The sequence below is a fragment of the Podarcis melisellensis genome (genome assembly GCF_964234715.1).
Source record: "Podarcis melisellensis genome assembly, chromosome: Z".
NCBI classification, from domain to species: domain Eukaryota; kingdom Metazoa; phylum Chordata; class Lepidosauria; order Squamata; family Lacertidae; genus Podarcis; species Podarcis melisellensis.
The window spans coordinates 27181055-27202871 of NC_138547.1; the positions used below are offsets into that span (position 1 = coordinate 27181055).

The 21817-nt window shown below is 42.2% G+C and overlaps 2 long non-coding RNA genes across 2 annotated transcripts in view; one reads left to right on the forward strand and one right to left on the reverse strand.

Moving 5' to 3' along the window:
• The window catches only part of LOC309362045, an 84587-nt gene extending 79676 nt beyond the window's left edge, over positions 1-4911 (reverse strand). The window contains exons 1-3 of the long non-coding RNA XR_014164727.1: positions 4845-4911; positions 4543-4695; positions 4389-4421 (exon numbers count right to left, since the gene is read on the reverse strand). This is a non-coding gene — a long non-coding RNA (uncharacterized lncRNA). The remainder of the gene's footprint in view (positions 1-4388; positions 4422-4542; positions 4696-4844) is intronic.
• LOC309362079 overlaps positions 1-21817 on the forward strand; it is a 199832-nt gene that overhangs the window by 159481 nt on the left and 18534 nt on the right. The window lies entirely within an intron of this gene.

Genomic DNA, 21817 nt, shown 5'->3' on the forward strand with positions numbered 1-21817 from the left:
GTTGAGATTCTTCAAATACTGCTACTAAATCTACAGTCTCTCAAGCCTGTGTGGTGAATCAGATGGGAGAAAGACCGAATTCTTCAACACAGACTTTACCAATTTGTATGGAGGGATAGGTTTTTTTAAAGGGGACTTTTGAAAAAACCCTGATCACTCCCTCCCACCCCCCACCCCCCAAAAATATTGTGAGTATGTTTGCTTTTAGAAATACATAAAATATTTTGGAAGACACATACGAACACTTAAGATAGTGTTTGTATCACTCTGTAATATTTGTTTTGCCTGTTGAGGGATAGCTCTGTTGCTTTAAGTTCGCATTAGATACATTGGATTGTATTCATTTGAAGAGGTCAACACACCCCACATCTGAACAATTGACAGTTCTGGTTCTGATACAAAGATTCCCAAGCTGTGCTGACCTGCACCTCCAGAGTAATGTGTGGATCAGAACTTACAGTTGTATCAACTAAGTCCTACACAGAGTAGCCCCAATGAAATTAATGAATATAAGTCAGGCATGCACATTTATTCCAGAGGGTCTACTCTGAGTTTACTGCATTTTCTAATGTTTTTCTCATACTGCAGTTCCTGTATACCTCCATGTTGCACAAAATTTAATTCACACCAGTAGGTACTGCAGTGTGAAAGGAAGATTAAATATCAGAATCCAGTCTCTGCTGAACAGCTGATAAGCAGAGAGATCCAGGAGAATCTCTCCCCCCACATTTCCCACTCCCCATAGCAGCTGTGATCCTGCAGGTTCTGAGTGAGGCTTTGCAAATAGCTTTCCTAAAAATAAAAATAGAATAAAATAAACCTACTTGTGGAGGATCACCACCACTACCACGACCCATCAACTACTTAACTGTTCAGACAGTCCTGGGGACAGGGGGGCATGCCACACTAACAACATTCCTTTAGGAAATCTGCCTGTGCAGCATCACCACCAACAGCAGGATTGACCTACCAGTTGAGCAATGGATCCGACGATGGGAATGATAATCTGCAAGCAGTTATTTGGAGTGGATGATGTGGGCGGGGGGAATTCCACAAGCAGCTTTCTCTAAGGAAACCAGCTGCAGAATCTTTCCTGGGCTGCAGAATCACCTGTTGAAGAGAGGAGACAATGGAAGAGCAGGGAATGAGGCTCCACAATCTGTGGAGGAACCTGAAGGGCTTCAGTTGGTGCACTGCCTTGTACAAACTTCCAGGCTTGCACGCAGATTCCAGGCTTGCAAATGGATTTTTCATTGAATCGAATACCACCAAATGAGCACTGAACTTGTGCGGTAATCCATTATGTTCCACTAATGGCTTTTACGCTGTATGAAATTTCAAATATAATGTGCAAAATAAAAGGAAAGCAGAATAAACTGTAGTGTGTATGTAGTCTAGGACTGACATGGGATGCAATGCTTAGTGATAAATTCTTTCATACTTCCTGAATGTTCTCTTTCAGGTTTATTTTGTTTTGTTTATTTCATATGGTAAGGAAAACCTCAAAGCAGTTTCAGCCCCACCCTTAACAAAGGGTTTCAGCTCCCACTCCCAAGTAGCATGATGAATTTAAAATATCTTGAGAGAAAATGAATGATAAAAATAACTATTTAATTAAAAAACCCTATTTAAATGCAAATTTATGTCAAAGGTTTTCTTTTTTAAAAAAGAGCATGTGGAAATGGGATGCAGCAAACCTATGAGTGAATATGTGTGGAAGTTGCACAGATGGGTAAGGTCCTCTCCTCTACTGAGCCTTCAAGGCAGATTAAAGGTAAAGAGACCCCTGACCATTAGGTCCAGTCATGACCGACTCTGGGGTTGCGGCGCTCATCTCGCTTTATTGGCCGAGGAAGCCGCTTCTGGCAAACCAGAGCAGCACACGGAAACGCTGTTTACCTTCCCGCCTGAGTGGTACCTATTTATCTACTTGCACTTTGACGTGCTTTTGAACTGCTAGGTTGGCAGGAGCAGGGACGGAGCAATGGGAGCTCACCCCATCGTGGGGATTCGAACCGCCAACCTTCTGATCGGCAAGTCCTAGGCTCTGTTGTTTAACCCACAGCGCCACCTGTGTCCCACTCAAGGCAGCTTAGGAACCCAAAATAAAACCATTCATGATATTATACAAATGAAACCAAACTAAAATCTATCCAAGCACCATAATCCTGGAAGAGAAATATCAACAGCAGCAAGATAATAATAGGAAAAAGAAGAAGAGGAAGAAATACCTGCTGAATTCTAAGATTCTTTTGACTTAGTACCAAAGATTGCAGCTGTGCACACACATGGAATGGGAATAAGTCCCATGGAACTCACTGGGGCTTGCTGCTGAATAGGATGTAAGGATGTAATTGTGAATGGAAGTAGGTGAGGGGCATTTCTGTGGGGTGGGTCACCTACACAGAAATGTTTCTACTCCCGTTGCCACTTGTCTTGCTTCCTGAAAGTAGGGTTTCCAGACTAAAAACTTGGATGGAGAACCTTTGGCCTGCCATATGTTGCTGAACTGTAAGTGCCCTCACCCTTGGTCACTGGCCATGCTTGCTTGTAGTGTAGAAACATCTGGAGGGCCAAAGGTTTCTCATTCTGCCTTAGATGAAGATCTTAAGGAATCAGCAGCTTCATACAAGAGAAAGCTGTACTTCAGAAGTTCATATTTCATTCTTTTCATCTATAATACATTAATGGAATAAGGATTCATGATTTATGTGCCACATATTGCCCATTTGCACCTCTGTGTGTGCACAGGAACGTTTATTTATCTATTTGAAACTTCCTTCCATTAAAAAAAATAAAAATCTATAAGGTGGATAGAGGTTATTAAAAATCAACATAAAATGTTATAGCTACAACATTATCAAAAGAACAAAATTTATAAAAAATATATATCCAGCGATGTTTTTTTATAGGAATTTGCATAAAATACCTCAAAGCAATTTCACAATAAAAACAACAATTTCATATATAAAAACAATTGCAACAATTTGATATGTAAAAACAATTTTAATTCCAATATAGACTGAGAAAAATAACTCCACTTAAAAGACTTGTTGAAAAGAGAAATAAGCACGAAAAACACAGTAAGGACAGTACCTATCTAGCATTTGTAGAATTGTAGAGTTGTACAGTTGGAGGGACGCAGGTGGCGCTGTGGGTAAAACCTCAGCACCTAGAACTTGCCGATCGTCAGGTCAGCGGTTCGAATCCCCACGGCGGGGTGCGCTCCAGTTGCTCGGTCCCAGCGTCTGCCAACCTAGCAGTTCGAAAGCACCCCCGGGTGCAAGTAGATAAATAGGGACCACTTACTAGCGGGAAGGTAAACGGCGAAACGGGAAAGTCATGACTCTTTAAAGTGCTTTGATACTGCTTTAAATGTATAGCGTGGTTGGAGCCTAAAGCTAGACCCCCCCCCAAAAAAGGGCCACCTTATCCAATAAACTAAGGGAAAGCCATTCATCCAATCTTGTAAAATGCTCTGAATATCCCCCGCCATCCCTCTACAGATTATTTCCTTTCACCCCTCTGCCCATGGATTTCCAAAAAATAGCTGGACTCAAAATATTGGCTTAAGAGACTCAAGAGCCAGATAAACCCATTTCCTAGGAAAAAGCAACTTCCAAATTTGGGAATTTGGAGTGGGGAAGGGGATGCTTAACCTTTCTTCAAATAGCTCTCCTGACGGAAAACAGTTAGTGGCCTTGTGCTGCACAAGAAGATGTTCATTTCGTGTGAGGGTTCTGTTCCTGCCCCCCCCCGCGCGCATTGGTGGAGCGCATATAAGTGTGCCATGCTCCCATTCCGCCACCATTCCACCCTTTTAATGACTTGTTTTGTGATGTTTTTGGTCACTTCTGGGTTAAGCACTGTATGCATGTGTGCACATTAATTGGCCGTTGCCTGTGCTGGATAAGATCAAAGGGTCCATCAAGTCACGTGTTCTCTTTCCAGCTGCCAACAATCAGATGCTTCCAAGAATCACATATGCAAGATGTGAAGGCACTAGTCCTCGCCCACTGCTGCCTCTGCACTGCAACTGGTATTCAAGATAGACTAATTCTGCTCATGGAGGTTCCATGATTGTGCACCACTGATATAACAACAACAATTTATTTATACCCCACCCATCTGGCTGGGTTTCCCCAGCCACTCTGGGTGGCTCTCAACAGAATATTAAAAACTCAGTAAAACACCAAACATTAAAGACTTACCTAAACAGGGCTGCCTTCAGACAGGCCCAGACAGAGGGGGGGCCATATGGGCCACTTGGCCCGGGCCTCTGATTCCAAAGGGGGCCTCAGTCAGCATATTCACAATCGCAGGGGATGCACTGGGGCAAACGCGGGGGCGTTTATCCCCAGGGTAAAAAGGGGGGGCACATTATCTACCTGGCCTGGGCCTCAGCCTGGCTCTGCAAGGCCCTGCCTTCAGATGTCTTCTAAAAGTCAGATAGTTGTTTATTTCCTTGACATCTGAAGGGAGGGTATTCCACAGGGCAGGTGCCACTACCGAGAAGGCCCTCTGCCCCTGGTTCCCTGCAACCTCACTTCTTGCAGTGCGGGAACCGCCAAAAGGCCCTCAGAGCTGGACCTCAGTGTCCGGGCTTAATGATGAGGGTGGAGACGCCTCTTCAGGTATACCTCTCCTTCATGAGTTTTCCTTAGCGGATGGTCTAACTGTAGCCAAGGACTAAAGCTAACATAACAGAAAGAAAGTGAAGTGGTAGATATGAAAAGGATTTGACAACAGCAAGGAAAAGCATATTGGGGGGGGGGCACAGCAGAAACAAAAGAAATCAAATTACTGTCAGTCACATTGGGAGATAAAAGTGCAAGCATTGATACCTTGATGATACTGTAGTGAGCCAGAATGAATAATGCAGAAATAGACATCTTCAAGTATTTATTATCCTTATTATATGTGCTAGAGTGAGTGCATAGAGAAGAGCTGGGATGGGATAAATATGGTTCATTTGCATAGGTGCTCAAAAGACACACACCACTTCTATAACTAGAGCTTATGAATATGGGCTAAAAACAAACTTAACAGATGGATGATGACAGCTTGACAGCGCAAGCCTATGCATGTTTACACAGAAGTAAGCCCCGCCATGTTCAGTGCTGATTATTCCCAGGTAAGTGTGCATTCCTTACTTTCTGGAGAGCAAACTTCACTGAATGCAATGTGTATTTCTTCTGAGTAATCATGCATAGGATTGCCCATTAAGTTTGCAATCATATGCACATTTTCTGAGGAGAACCCCCTGCTGAGCTCAGTGGGATTTCAAAAGCATGGGGGTCCAAGTAAGTCTTACTCAGACCCATTGAAATTAATGGGCCTAAGTTAGCCATGCCTGTTAATTTTGATGAGTCTACTCTGAGTAGGACTAGTATTGTGTGCAACCTGTGCTTCTGGCTACCCTATAAACCATGTAATGTTGTTATCTCTGGTCTTTTCACTGCAAAGGTGAGTAATAATAATAATAATAGTAGATCCCTATCACAGATTTAAAAGTTCAAATATGTATGAAGCATGCCTTAGTCACCTGGAGAAATGGGGATTTTGGACTAGATGGATTTAAGTTCTGAGGGCTGGCTATGATGCCAGGGTCAGGTGGAGTAGCAGTGGCAGTCCCCTCTAATTTCCCAGCACATTCCTCTTTGCCAGAGATGAGAATAATGTGTTTCAGAGGTGTGTCATGCACCCCCTAAACTAGACTGCTGCCCACATCTGCCCTGGATGATGCTGTGCTGTTGTCAGAATTGAATATTCAGTTGCCAACCAGCTGCCATCTGCACATGGAAGGGTGGTGGGGCTGAGAATGCTTTCTTATCCTTTAGCTCAGGTGGTAATATTTCTTTGGTTCAGGTTCTGATCCAGGAAGGACCCTCTTCTTATCTCCTCATGGGAGATAATACAATCACACTAAAGTACAATACCATACAGTACACCATCAGGTATGAACAAGCCTCCCACTCCCAGAACTTCATTTGTGGGAGGAAATCAGCAACGGGAAGCTCCCTTGAATGCGACAGCCCCTGACAGAAAATGAATAGAGGATGCAATGGGGGCCATAGCTCAGCATTACAGTGTCTGCTTTGTATTCTTGTCATCTCCAGGTAGGGCTGAGAAAGACCCCTGTATGAAACCATGGAGAGCCACTGTTTGAAACCATGGAGAGCCACTGATAGTATGTAGAGACAATGTTTGGCATCTACTGCAATAAGCCACCTCAAAGAAACAAACAAATAGCTGAGCAGTCTACTCATTGCCATTCCCCTTATGAAGCCTACATGACAGGATATTCCATTTGCTTGACCATCAGTATAAAAACTGAGATGTTGGCATTGAGCTGTCCATGATGATGTGTGGACCTTTCTCTAAAGCATCCAGAAAATAAATTAAATATCAGGACCTATCACTGCATTCAAGAGCACAAAATTCATTTTCTTCCTTTTGCCAGAACTGCTGCCTTGCACTTGCCCACTTAAAGCACTGGGTGACATCTTAACTGCTGTTCAGTTTTGTATTTTTCTGTTCTACTGGATACTGTGGCAACACCTGTTTGTCACTATCCTAAACATTTCTGCTTCTTCAAAGGCAGTGTGTGTGTGCGCGCGCGCATGCACGCGCGTGCTCCCTTCATTAATATTGGAAGAGGCAATGAAATGTATTCTGTTTGTGCAACTGTTCTTCCTTCTCAAGCATAGCCTTTCCTACTGGGGGCTGGATTGGATGAGGGCTTTTCCATTACTCAGAATTAGGGGTGTAAGAAGGTGCAGAATAGGAATTATCACAGTTCAAGGATACATTTCAGCCAATATAAGGCCAAAAGTAGGGTGTTGAGCAGGACAGCTGAGGCTTGAGGCCTATGGAAGAGGTGTTATCTTTGGGGAGTCGCAAGAGTTGAAGATGCATTTGGTACCTGGACCTAAAGATTCCCCACCATTGAAATAGTACAAATAGTTTGGTGTTGTGTGAACTTAACTCCCAAACTACTACAAAAAAAGAAAGAAAAAAGGTTGAAATGGGGGCAGGGGTTTAATGACAGCTTTCCAGGATCCCCAGCAGTGTTTGATAACAGAAGTTGTTTGGTTGATTGGTTGGTTTAATGCTGACCTTCAGCTGAAAAATTTCTAGTGCTAAAGGTCTAACACAGACTAGCATGCCTTCTAGATTGCTCTGTTTTTTAAAAAATATAAGGCTCTGTCAAGAGCTTTATATGAATTACCTAAGAGACTATTCCCTCCCTAAATTAGATACTGAGAAATAAAAACCAAATATGTAAATATTATGTATCCCATTACCAAGAAATTAATTTCAAAAACAGATGGGTTTCAGAAGGGCTGTTGCCAAATATTTTTGAGGTTCTTGTGCCAGAGGGCAGTTTGTTCACAACAGAGGAAAATGTATTCCATTAAACTCTGGACAAAAATAATTCCACCCCCCTTCTCAAATGGCCTTTTAATGGGCCATTGGAAACGAGGGCATAAGGATCAACTGGGCATTACACCCCTGAGAAAAGTGTGGGCTTATCATATGGGGCCCTTCACTTCTCCAGAATTGAAGAAGGTACATAAAAAGATCTTAACTTTAATAAAAATTAGTGCGCTAGAATAATTAATTCCAGTTTGCTCTCCAGAGACTAAGAACTCCCTTCAAATTTACAGCCTCCTTTCTCTTCACATACGTGAAGCTAGATTTCATTCCATTCCAATTTCAGCTCTCAACAAAAGATACTGAGCTAAGCAGGCCAGCTGATGACGAACTCTCATTTTTACATGAGACGAGGGAGTCTAATTGTACAGCACATAATGTTGTGCAGAACATAATATTCGAGGCACAGGACAAGAGGAAGTGTCAATGAGCCCTTAATCTGTCCTTCAGGGTCTTTGAGGGTAAAATGTTAAAACTTGACAACAAAACTGCTCTTTTGTACTTTGGTTCCACCAAATTTGTAGACCGCCCTTCATCATGTCAACATGATCCCAGGGTGGTTTACAGCAGTGTACAAAATGCAATGGGGAACATTGAGATGTTTTGGAAGGGTGAACATGAGTGGATAAAAAGTTCAAGGGAAAAAAGGTAAAGCTTTTAAAATCTGTGTAACTGTGAAAAAGGACAACCGTGGACGAAGGTGAAGTGTTAACTTTTGAATAAATGTGTCTTAATAAGTAAATAAAAATATAAAAGTGATTGACAGACGAGTGGCTCTGTTCACCTGCCAAAGTTGGCCCTTAGCAGTAGTGAGATAACAATTTGGTCTGCTGGGCTAGAAAGGTTCACCAGCCCCTGCTTTATGATACCCCAATCCTGTTCCACTGCTGATCTCAGATGAATTTGTTTCTCTAAAAATGGAAAGCTAAGAAACTCCCCCCCCCTCCCCGAGTCTGTATTTCCTGGGAAATATAAGCCTCATACAGAAGTGCAAAAATGCTTTACAGATCAAACTGGACCTTATGCAACCAGTTTTTAAACTTCATTAAGACTATACTTTGGTTTCTCCATTGTTCGCTGAGCTTTAACCTCTATTAGCAACAAGATCAATTTACATTTTCTACTGGTTTTTTTGCCTCAAAATAATAAGCAAATGTTTCCAGTTAGCTATTTTTTCCTTGTTGGTTTCCATGTTGAATTCCTGGAGTGTTCTTAAGGTGCAGTTTTGTCCATTTGGTGTGGTGTTGGTGGGACCTAATTAGCCTTCTCAAAACAGCTAAGAGCATTGGAAAATTGGAGGAAGCTGTTGTGAGCAGCACAGTGCATTTGGCATTCTTTGTTAGCCCTACTTTCCTTTGCTAAGCCACAGTAATGAAGGGAGAGATACCAGTGAGGAGCTCTAATGTGTTAAGAATCACTATGTTTGGGTACCAGCAGCAAATTCCTCAGTGGTCTTGTTAAGATGCATAATCTTTGTTCCTTAGTTTTACTCATCTGTCAAATGGTAAGAATGGCTGTTCACCTTACAGGTATAGTTGTCAAAACCAATTAGTTGCATTGTGCAGTACCGATGTAAAGGAATGTCCAGATGTGAGGAAAGAATGTAGAAATAGAGAAAACTGAAGTGTAAGCCAAGAGCAAGGTGCACAGAGGTAAGGGCAATAATTCAACTACATAGGACAGAAAACTGGGCGGAATAACATCTCATGAGATAACAGCAAGAATTGGAAACACAAATAACTATTGCAATAAAAGAAAATAGATGTAGAGGAAGTGTATTCCCCCAAACAACAAAAACAATGGGCAGAGAAGGTCTGAAAAAGAGCAATTTGCTATGGAAGATGCAGCAGAATGCAATGGCCAGACTGGCTGACAACATGTGACACCATGATTAAAACAGGTGCAGTGGCTTCCCATCTTCCACTGAGTCAGGCTCAAGGTCCTTGTATTAATTACAAAGCCTTGTACAACTTAGGTCCAGGGTAGCTCAGAGAGTGCCTCAGCCCTTATATCCCAGCTTGATCACTGAGATTGTCTGCAGAAGCACCACTGGTGTTACCCAAGTTGGCGAGACTCATTTGATAACACCAAGAAATAAAGCCTTAAATTTCATCGGGCTAGTATTGTGGAACACGATGCCAATAGAGATTAAGCAGGCAATAAAGATCCAAGCCTAGCAAGGAAGCATACTGCATGAGATGTTTATTAAATCTACTCCTTTAAAGATGGTTGCATAGGAATCTTGGAAGCTGCCTTATACCAAATCAGGCCATTGGTCCATTTAGCTCAGTCCCGCCTACATTGATTGCCAGAAGCTTTCCAGTGTTACAGACAGGTGCCTCTCCTAGCCCTAGCTAGAGCTGTTGGGAATTGAACCTGGGATTTTCTGTACACAAAGCAGATGCTCTACCACTGAACTTCAGTCCTCAGCTAGTGGAGAATATTTACAGATACTGTTTTAAAGGGTTTTTATGATACTGACTATAAAAGGCCTTGAAAAAACATTTGTTTTGAAATGTGGCATATACATCCTTGAAATAAATCAATAAGCACACACTTGAAGCCTTCTATGAAAATGCTGGTTCATTGGTCTCATAATTGTGCTTAAGGGAAAAGTAAGACCACATTGTAAATTCCATTTTACTTTACACATTCAGCCTAACTGAATATACAGTTTCCTCTAATCTTGAACTAGTTCTTATACCAAATTTAAAATTAAAGTCCCTGCTGAGGAGAGATTAGGCATGGGTATTGGAATGGAAAAGAAGGTTTCTGCTGCTTCACCTGACTGGACCTGGAATCAAGATACAGAGAGATGGGAAAGTAAAATTTCCTTAACTAACTGTGCCTAAGAACTCAAATATTCTTCCTTTTAAACTAAGCTTGCTTAAGAACGGGAACATGGACTGCATAGATAGAGACTGAAAGATAGACCAAAGACATAAAACTCTGATGAACATCTGAGCTAGTGAACATTTAACTTTAAAATTGCATTCCTTGATTTAATCATGTTGTGTTGATCTAAGGCCAAATGACACATGATGGAGGCAAGCACATTTGTACACCCACAGGGCCAGTGTGAAAGGCCAAGACCTCCTACCTGAGTGACAGCCTTTTCCTAGAAGTTGGGGTGCATGCAGCATTAACAGCTACCGGTTTCTCTAGTCAGGAAGCTATAATCTCAAGTGAGAAGAACAGAAATATATAGCACTGCCCAGGAAAAGAAGAATGGGGGCTGTTCTCTTTACTTTAGCCTTTTATTTTAAAACATTTTCTTGTTGTATAAAACAAGCAGGATCAAAAGGTCAAATACAAGGATAGGTCAAAAGTCAATAGTTATGGTGATTTAATTCATTCATTAATTTCCCTTTCCTGATAAAATCTGATCTTCTTAATAACAAAGCAGGTAAGCAAGCAGATGTGCATCTCTTGCTTCCTCCAGTCTCATATTTCAAATCCTTCTCTCTCCCTCTCCCCTTGCCTTGATGAAGGCATTGAACACCTTGGTTACTATCTCAATTAGAACTCAAGCATGCAAAGCTAGGCTGAGTTGGTGGTTTTCAAATCAGGCATCCAAATAACATGCAGACTTGGCAGTCCCCCAACATTCCCTTGAGATTCGCACTATTCATTTATTCCTAAATGGGCACCAAAACGGTTTTCCTCTTGAAGTTCTCAGGTGGCTGAAGCAGTCACCTGAGATCTGTCATACCACCAGCAGCACACAGCTTCCCTCGTCCTCTGTTGATGCCACAGTGCTGCTTCAGGGTCCATCACTGATGCCAGGGTCCATCACTGATGTGGGCTTCACATATCATCCTCCTCAGATATGGATTACCTGCCAAAATGGCTCCTAAGCAGTTTACAACTTACAAGATCAATCAGGGCTTTTTTTCAGCCAGAACGCAGTTCTAGCACCTCTCAGGTGGATGCCATTGCCATTCTAAGAGAGCAAGGGAGAAGTTCGTGGTGAGTTTTGACACCCCTTTTTATAGCACTGAGATCATATAAAACATCCTTAATTAAAAGACAGACAGTTAAAAGACATAAGAATTAAACAGTTGGGGGGGGGGAGTTAACACAGTATAACCAGAAGTTCAGGGGAATTCTTGCCTAAACAGGTCTATAGGAGCCAGCCAAATGCCAACTTAGATAGGGTCATTTTCCAGTAGGGAGGGTGTTCAACAAGACTAGCTGCCATCAGTGAAAGATCCCTTCTCTATGTTACCACAAGCTGATAATGATCAGGCCTTGGCAAAACTAATTAGGTTCCATCAGCTGATTGTAGTGGCCTTACCAGGTAGCAGAAGACAGTTTTTCAGGTAACCTGGTCAAGAGTTATTTTGGGCTTTCTATGTAAGTAGCAGGACCTTAAAACTGGGTCAATAGCTAATAGGCAGCCAGCACAGAACCCACACCACTAACACGATATGTCTGTGGGAGGGGTGTTATTGTTTTGTTTTGTTTTTGTTTTATTATTATTTTATTTTGTGTTTTTGTTTTGTATTTTTATATTGGGAACCACTCTGTGATCACAGAGTCACAGAGTTGGAAGGGCCATGAGAGTCATCCAGTCCAACCCATTGTAATGCAGGAATATTTTACTTAAGGTGGGGCTCAAACCCACAACCCTGGAATTAAGAGTCTCATGCTTTGTTGACTGAGCTCTCCCAAGCAACTACTTCATCTTCAGATGAAGGTAGGTATAAAAACACCCCCAAAGTTGTTGAGCTTTTTCTGCCTCGAGAATAACAATCTGTACATAATATATACAGAGAGAGAGAGATGTGTGCGACAATATTTGACTTAGTACCTGAAAGACACAGTAGAAAGGAAGAAAGAATAGGCCCTCACTACCCTCTGCCATGATACTAAAAGTGACCTGGACTTGGATGAAAGTGATCTACACATTTAAATCCTTTTTAGTTAATTCATAAAGGTAAAGGGACCCCTGACCATTAGGTCCAGTTGCAGATGACTCTGGTGTTGCGGCGCTCATCTCGCTTTACTGGCCAAGGGAGCCAGCGTACAGCTTCCGGGTCATGTGACCAGCATGACTAAGCCGCTTCTGGCACAGAAACACCATTTACCTTCCCACCGGAGCGGTACCTATTTATCTACTTGTACTTTGACATGCTTTCGAACTGCTAGATTGGCAGGAGCAGGGACTGAGCAACGGGAGCTCACCCCACCATGGGGATTCGAACCGCCAACCTTCTGATCAGCAAGCCCTAGGCTCTGTGGTTTAGACCACAGCACCACCTATGTCCCTAATTAATTCATAGTACCACTCTATTCTGCCTTGGTCAGACCACACCTGGAATACTGTGTCCAATTCTGGGCACCACAATTTAAGTAGGATGTTGACAAGCTGGAATGTGTGCAGAGGAGGGCAAGCAAGATGATCACGGGTCTGGAAACCAAGCCTTATGAGGAACAGTTGAAGGAGCTGGGTATGTTTAGCCTGGAAAAGAAGAGACTGAGAGGAGATATGATGGCCATCTTCAAATATCTTAAGGGCTGTCAATTGGAGGAGAAAGCATGCTTGTTTTCTCCTGCTCTGGAGGGTAGGACTTGAACCAATGACTTCAAGTTGCAAGAAAGAGTCCAACTAAGCATACGGAAAAACTTTCTAAGAATAAAAGTTGTTCAGCAGTGGAACGGATTCCCACAAGAGGTGGTGGACTCCCTCCTTGGAGGTTTCTGAGCAGAGGCTGGATGGCCATCTGTCATGGATGCTTTAGCTGAGATTCCTGCACTGCAGGGAGTTGGACTAGATGGCTGTTGGGATCCATTCCAACTCAAAGATTCTATGATTCTATGTTTTCGGGCAGGTTTTTTGTTTTGTCTTGTTTTTGGAAAAAATAGAAATATTATCAATCCAGGAATAAGAGAAATGATTTATGCACAGATCTATCCTTCTCTATCTGGGATGAAAGACATGTTTAGATGAAGCGGAGGGTTCAGTTCCAATCACCTTTCCCTTTTTCTTCAGGGAAGAAAATTGCCCTCTTTCTTGGCTTGGCATTACATGTGAATGGGATAGACACATGAATAAACAAATGCATCCATCAATGTCACATTTAAGAACACAAGAGTCAGATGACACTGAGTCAGATCATTGGTCCTATACTGATCCTAAATGCAGCATTGCTTATACAGTGGTACCTTGGGTTACGAACTTAATTAATTCCTGAGGTCCGTTCTTAACCTGAAACCGTTCTTAACCTGAGGTGTGCTTTCACTAACGGGGCCTCCCACTGCCGCCGTGCGATTTCCATTCTCATCCTGGGGCAAAGTTCTCAACCCAAGGTACTACTTCCGGGTTAGAGGAGTTTGTAACCCAAAGTGTTTGTAACCTAAGGTACTACTGTACCAACCAGCAGTGGCTCTCTTACCAAATATCTCTCTGCCCAGCACCACCTGGGCCACATTAACACCATACGTTTAAAGCAGTATGTTACCAGTTTAAACAGTCTTGATGTTCCTCAATGAATCGTGGGAGCTCTCATTCATTAAGCATGCTAAGAGGAGACCTCAGAGTGGTTTAATAATCAATCAGTCTTCTCAGGGAACTCTAGGAATTGTAGCTCTGGGACAGGAAAACAACTCTCATCACCTTTAACAAACTGCAGCTCCCAGATGGGCTATGATTCTGTGGCAGAGCGTCTGCTTTTTGCTTAGAAGGTCCCAGGTTCAATCCCCGGCGTCTCCAGTTAGAGATGGGAGGCACTCCCTGCCTGAAATCCTAGAGAGATGCTGTCAATCTGTGTAGACAGTACTGAACTAGATGGACCATTGAGCTGACAGTGGCAGAGCCAGTGCTAGCCAATGTAGACAATACTGAGCCAAAAGTGACCAGTGGTTTGACCTGGCATAAAGCAACTTCCAATGTACAGATTGTTATTCTAGAGGCAGAAATGGAGACTCTGCACACGACAATGAGCACTGAAGTCACTGCAGGTAACAGCAGCAAAGAAAGGGAAACAGATGAGAAGTCTGGCTCCGAGCCCCCCCCCCCCACTCCTAATGCCAGCCCAGCCTTGAAAAAAAAATTAAAAATGTGTACTCATCTTATTTCCTTTTATGCCTTGCTCTCATGTTGACATATCCTAGGCAAAACGAGCCATTCAGCAATAGGTCGTAATTATAACAATGGGCTCGTGTCAGAGTAAAATGTCACTTCTAACAATACATAGAGTGCTGTTGGCCTGTACTTCTTAGTAGGGAAGCTTGAGGAATTCAGTATTTGCGAATCGTGATATGAACTGACCTGATCCCCTGCCTGCTAGGCTAATGTGAGCATTGAAACATAGCTGCCTGTCAGATTTTATGCTGCTCCAGATCTTGTGACACAGTTCTTAGTGCAATCAATCAATCAATCAATCAATAAATAACCAAACGTACTTAAAAGGGTGGGGGAACACACTCCAAAATATGTATGTAAATACTTTTGATGCAGATTTTTTTTTAAAAAAATAAGCATTTATTTAAAATCACATTAACGCTGGAAAAGAACAGAACAGAACAAATTTTTGAATGAACACATGGGAAAGTGGCATGGACCATATATTGACCAATTCATCCATTCATTTTCTCCATAGTATTTCTTAAGTAAGTAATTTCCCCAGGCAAAAACGTTTTACATTTCTGGTATATGAGGCAGTCCAAAATGGCTGTAATAAGTAGTTCTGGTAACACTGGCTTCAGTTCCTCTCTTAATGCGAAGGAACTCATTTATAATATCGTAACACTTCATCCAGTTATTGCAAGAGACATTGACAGTTGTCTCCCCAACAACCTCAGCCTGCCCCTACCTGTCTGCCTTCTTACTTACAACCTATCCAGAGGTTGCCACTGTCTGTCAGCTTCCTCATCCTTAGTCTCTGAGTTGCCTTTGTAGAACTGATCAGGGAAGAGGATAGGGACAAGAAAATAACTAGTTTGTTCTGCTTGTTGTTGGCTTTGTCGGCACTTGCTGGTCCACCCCAGTAAGCACCAGCCACCACTGGCTAGAGCCTTCATCACCACCATATAATCCTGAGTGCTTTTTGGCAGGGGTAGCCAATGCAGTGGCCTCCAGATGCTGCTGTCCTACAAAGCGTGCTCTCCATAATAGAGAGCACGTGTTGTGGTGGCGGCCAAAAAGGCAACCCCACTGTTGTTGGGCAAATTGGCCACATGCTGTGATTGGGCAAGGAGTGCTGCTGGGGAGAATGTTATGTTGCTAAAGTGTGGGAGGGGTCATAGTTCTTAAATACAGGGCTCGCAGCCTGGGGCCTTCTCTTGGGCTGCGTGCACGGGATCACCCACCCACCCTCCCTGAAAAGGGGGGGTTCGTTGTCCTCTGAACTTGCTATGCCTGTCATGGGGTCATCTGCCTTGGGGCAGGGGCCTGGTAGGAATTTTGTCCATTTGGCTGATTGGCTGGTGCCATTTGGTTTTTGCCTACTGCGTAGCAAATCGTCACAATTTGTAATGTTGTGGTTAGGCATTGGTTCAAATTGGTTGGTGGAGGGGTAAGTGCCTACCCCTCCAATGCTGCTGCTGCAAGGGAATTCCGTTAAAGGAATCCAGGGGCTTGCCATTCTTTTTGTCCTTGTCCCTGGCATCAGACTTGGGCCGTGCAAGCCACCAGGAGCATGCGGGTGAGAAGTGAGGGACTGAGGCCCAGCTTCATTTTCTCCCCAAAATTGTTTCCCTCACTGCCTCCCGCGGAATCCGGAGATCAGTTCTGTCCCTGGGCAAGGACAGATAGTTGGAACCAATGCCTAAGCAACCACTCACATGTGTGTATTTAAATAAAGTTGTGGCCAAAATCGTGCCATAAACCCAAACCAAAATTGATGTGTGAAGTGTGAGTTATTGGGGTGGCCTGGGGGACCTTGACGCGCAACACCTGTCATCCCTGACTGGGGATGCTGGGAGCTGTAGTCCAGCTTCATCTCAAGTGCTCGCATTGGCTATCCTTGCTTAACACTATAGATCCCTGTTATGATACTTTAAATTGCTATACAGTTACAACAAAGTTCAAATTACTAATGTGCCTCATTCATTTGCTTTTTGTGAATTTTGAGACTTTGACAAAGTTAACTATATATTTGGATGTGGTTTTGTCATAATATGAATAGAATGTAGTTCTTAAAAAAACTCTCCTGTGCCATCTATACATTAATTGCCAACTGTTTTCTTCCTGATTTATTAAAACTCAGCATAAATACGCAAATTGTATGATCATTGGCAAAAAAGCAATTATTGGAATTGCTGTTTAGGTGTGTCTGCGTAGGATACAAATTCTACAGCAATTTAAGCACCAGAAAAAAAATGTTATTATTCAGTTATTCATAGAGACGAATCAATAAAAGGAGCCACTGGGAATTCATTTTAAAAAATAGATTCAATTACCTAAGCTGGATTTAAAAAAATAGCAACTGTAATGGTGGTTCTCTTTGGCTGTCCCTCTTTTCAGACTTATCAGTTCTTTAGTTTATTATATTGCTTTATTTATGAGGAAAATCCAACAGAAAGTCATATTTTAACTCTTCATTTCCCCATGGTGGAAGCAGCTGTCATTATTAAAACATTTATATCCCAACTTTCCTATAAGGAACTCTTTTTTAAAAAATAATAATATTTTAATTGGTTTTTACATATATTTTCCAAATAAAACATAACATCTCTCATCTTATACTACATTTTGGCTATAAGCCTAAGACTTCCATCAACCATGTGTAGTGATTTTCGACCTTCCTCTTTTAGTCTTGCATTTCCTAGTCTTAACAATTACTTTTAATAATCCATACTTTAAAGTCCATACTCCTAATTTTTTTCCTGTAATATTTCATTTAGTTCTCCTTACAAAACTTATTGTAGTCCTACAAGCATAGTCAGCTGATTACAATTGTTTTTCAAATAACCCACAAATTTACTCCAATCCTTCAAGAATTTCTGGTCCTGCTGTTTCAAATTCTTCCTGTCATCTTATCCAATTCTGCGTAGTCCATTACCGTAATTTCATCTGCCATTCGTCTTTCATCGGCAATTCTTCCTGCTTCCATTTCTGTGCCAATAATACTCTTGCTGTTTTTGTCGCATATAAAAACAGTTTTTTATCTTGCCTATTAATGTCCATACCTACAATCACAAGTAAAAATGCTTCTGGCTTTTTTATAAATGTATATTTCAACATATTTTTCAACTCGCTGTAAATCATTTCCCAGAAACCTTTCACCATTTTCCATTCCACAGATGATAAAAAGTACCTTCTTTTTCCTTACATTTCCAACATTTGTTACTTATTTTATACATTTTAGCTAATTTCACTGGTGTAATATTCCATCTGTACATCATTTTCATCATATTTTCTTTCAAGGTATTGCATACAGTAAATTTTATTCCTTCTTTCCACAATTTCTCCCAGTCTTTTAACTGTATATTATAACCAAAATATTTGTCCCAATGTATCATAATCAACTTAACCTCTTCGTCTTTCAAATGCCATTCCAACAGCAACTTATACATTTTAGACAATGTTTTAAAATTATTATTTAAAATTTCCATTTCAAATTTCAACTTAGTATAACCAAATCCCTTCTTCTTTAAGTCCTCTTTAAACATTTCATTAATTTGGCAATAGTGCAACCAATCATTTACATATTCTTCCTTTAAGGAACTCAAGGTGCTATAGAGGATTCTCATCTTCCTCATTTTATCTCTAGATGAAGCTAAGAGAGGCAGTGGGTTGTATACAACTGATGTTTACTCAGAGCAGTCCTATTGAAATTAATGACCATGACTAAAGAAGGATCATTAATGTCAATTAGGCTACTCTGAGTAAAGGTTTGTTGAATACAACCCTAGTCATTATCCCAAGTTCTCCCAGTCCATTTCATGGGTGAGTGAGGTTCTCTTCCAACACCCTAACCAGTACACCACACCCTACTGAGCATCTGTCATGGACTTGCCGAATCCACGGTAAGAAGACCGAGAGCCGGGGGATTGGTGGTGGGATGACAATGAGTGGTCAGAGGGAGAAGACCGGGAGGAGGAGGTGTCAGAAGTGGTAACATAGTTTAGTGAGCATGAAGAGTCTGAGGCAGAGAGCAGTCTGAGGCAGAGGCAGAAGCAGAAGCAGAGTGAGACTAAGAGGCAGAGATTAGGCAGGCTGCTGAAGAAGCCAGGGGGTCTTCTCCTCCTGCTGTGATCAGCTTTTCTCCCTCCACTCCACCCCGCCATCTCAGATTACTTGGGAAGGACCCAGGGGAGAAGGACCCTCAGTCCTCACAAGTCCCTCATTGGGGCAAAATCTGCTGGGAGGAGCTCCTGTGCTCAGCAGGCCTTTCTTCAGGCTGTTTTGTTTCTTTGAATAAAGTTACCTTCACTGACACATTGTGAGTTATTGCTGGCCTGCTCCTGACACTCACCCTGATACCCTGTGCCTGTGGAATTCCCCACCCACTACATCATTCCGCTAATGACTTTCAGTAGTACTCCAAAGTGTTTTTAATTGGCATTTATGCTGGTGCTTTTCTGCTGGTGGATCTGTGGATGTGCTATTTTAGATGCTTCTATCAGTTTTTGTCTGTTGGTATGTTTTTCAGCTACTGCCGTGTTGATTTGTAGATGTATTGTTCTATTTTAGATGATGTGTCTATTATTTGATGATTTGTAATGTTATAGATTTGTTTTGTATTTTGGGAGCCACCTTAAGAGGACCAAACCTGACAGGCAGAAGATTTCTTACCAAGCCTTTTATTCAATATTCACAGAGAGAGAACGTCAAAATGCCATCTCTCTTAGATAATGGCGTTGCTCCGAGTAAAGTGCCACACCCCTCCGCTTCTCCTATTATACATCATCCCTGCATCGGATGATCTGTGCTTTCTTCCTCTGAGCTTTGTGTTCTACTACTCTCAGTGCCCGCCTTGGGTGTCAGGGGGTGTCAGGAATGCTTTCTAAAGACACTGAGTCTGTCAGCTGTCTCTCCCCTGGTGCATCTTCTACCTGTTTCATCTTCCCGGCTTCTCCCCTCTGCAGCCTCAGAACTATGACCTTCTGCAAATCACTGTTGTAAATCTATACTGTCCCCCTCTTCTTGGGAAAGGTTCAGGAATGGGGCGGCGACCCCCACCATTCCTCCTCAGTCCAGTCCCTGACACTGTGTGAAATGACAGCAAGATCCTGTGTACTAGGCTGTGAACTAGACACTTCTACATCTTCTGGAATCAGCATGTGTTAACAGCTAATTAAACCAGGCTTTAATTAGTTAACTAAACCAGGTTTCCTTTAGGACCATTAGGACAACAGAGGCTATTAGGACAACAAAGGTGAGAGCTGTGATGCACACTAGAGAGGAAGAGGCAGAGCATGATGTTGGATCTCTGCTTGAATCCAAGCTGTGCCTATGGGGGAAGCCAGACCCTATTGGAATGCTGATACAGTGGTACCTCGGGTTAAGTACTTAATTCATTCCAGAGGTCCATTCTTACCCTGAAACTGTTCTTAACCTGAAGCACCACTTTAGCTAATGGGGCCTCCTGCTGCCGCCACGCCACCAGAGCATGATTTCTGTTCTCATCCTGAAGCAAAGTTCTTAACCTGAGGTAATATTTCTGGGTTAGCGGAGTCTGTAACCTGAAGCGTATGTAACCTGAAGTGTATGTAACCTGAGGTACCACTGTACTGTGAGCACCTCCATCATATGTTCAGGTTATATATATGTGCACATAAACCATATATCATAAAGACACCACAGTCTCGGCTGTGCCACATTTCCAAAAGGAAAACCCTGGGTGAGTGCCTGGAACCCTTGCAATCTTGCCATTGCCACCAGGGGGTAAAACTGTCATTCTGGCCCAGAATGCACCATTGCTGGTGCCAGTTATTTATTTTTGGAACATAAACTACTATTGCTGCTGCGGACACATGGTTCCTGCAGCGTTGAGACACCAAGTAGATAATGTTTCTCTAATACCCAGCCTCTCTCCTGCAGACAAGGAATGTAGTAAAAGTTATCCGTTTAGCTTTTGGTTGCAAGAATCAATTAAGAGCAAAGGATATATGATGGAGAATTCTTCTCTACAAGAAAGCAGTCTATATTATATAACTAATAAAATGATCATTGCTCTGTAAAAGTTGCAGAGCTGATAAAGCAAATCCTTCACTAGGGTTTCTGGGACACTTTTGCCCTATGAAGAATGAACTTCAAAGCCAGCAGGAAACATCCTCCCCCACCTCCAAGTTTTGTTGACAAATTACTTCACATATTTGCTTATGCTTTAAAGTTAAAGTTAACTTGGCTGCCCCCTAAAAGCAACACCTTTATTTCCCACCATCCAAATTTTAATTCAGTTCCTACTATTGCTAGCAAACTTCAACATAACAAGATAATTTGAGCAATCAAGTCACTGAAATTGCAAGGAAGTAAATTGAGGAAGCAAAATCAAATTATTTAATAATTATAGGAATTTCACTTCTTCCCCACTAACTTAAATGAACCTTGAACTCATCGTTAAAATAAAATAAAAATTACTGGTAGATTTTGGTGCAAAAAATGTTGGTAATATGAAGCATAATAGGCTCAATAGGTCTTTTTGGGAAAACCAGACTAACACAGCAAACATAACCTTAGTTGGGCAGCAGCAGGTGTGGCATAGCAAATACTGCATCTGAACCCGTGCCACTCATGCCAGCTGGGGTAAAAGGGAAGGGAGGGAGGGAGGCAAAAGCCTGTTCCATACTGGAGCTGACAGAGTGATCAGGGCCCTATGAGGATCAGTGCCATCAAGCTATGGCAATGGGTCAGGCCTGGGATCCAGTGGAAGCTGAGCTAGCTCAGCACCTCCCTGCCAATGAATGTCTCATTTGGGGGCTTTACATAGGATACTGCCATTTGGAATCTCCTTGGTGGTACTTCCACCCATCTGCACTTTCAGCGGGTAAAACAAGTTACTCCACCCTGGATGGGTGATGATTCTACAAGTGGGGAATGGCAGAGTTGTTTGGGCTTAGTGGAAGGAGACTTCCACCCCACCCAGAACAGTGGGTTTGGGATTTGGGTTGCAGCATTAAGTGTTAGATATTTGCATTAACTTGCTTTTACACTGAACCTTTAACACTCTTTCGCTGAAGATGAAACTCTCTTAAATTGGTGGACCTGCTTCAGTGGAAGTGGTTTGAGTACTGAAGCCAAAAATTGGAGCATGCTCGCAAGGGTTGGTGTTAATTAATTGATGTTTGCAATGCAGATAGGAAATTAACAGATGCATATAGAATGGTTGCCCTGACATCTTAACAGTTTTGACTTTGCAATTAGATCGGATTCCCTTTTGCATTCACATTACTTAGTTTGGGGAATACTCAAAGTCCCTGAACACTGCAG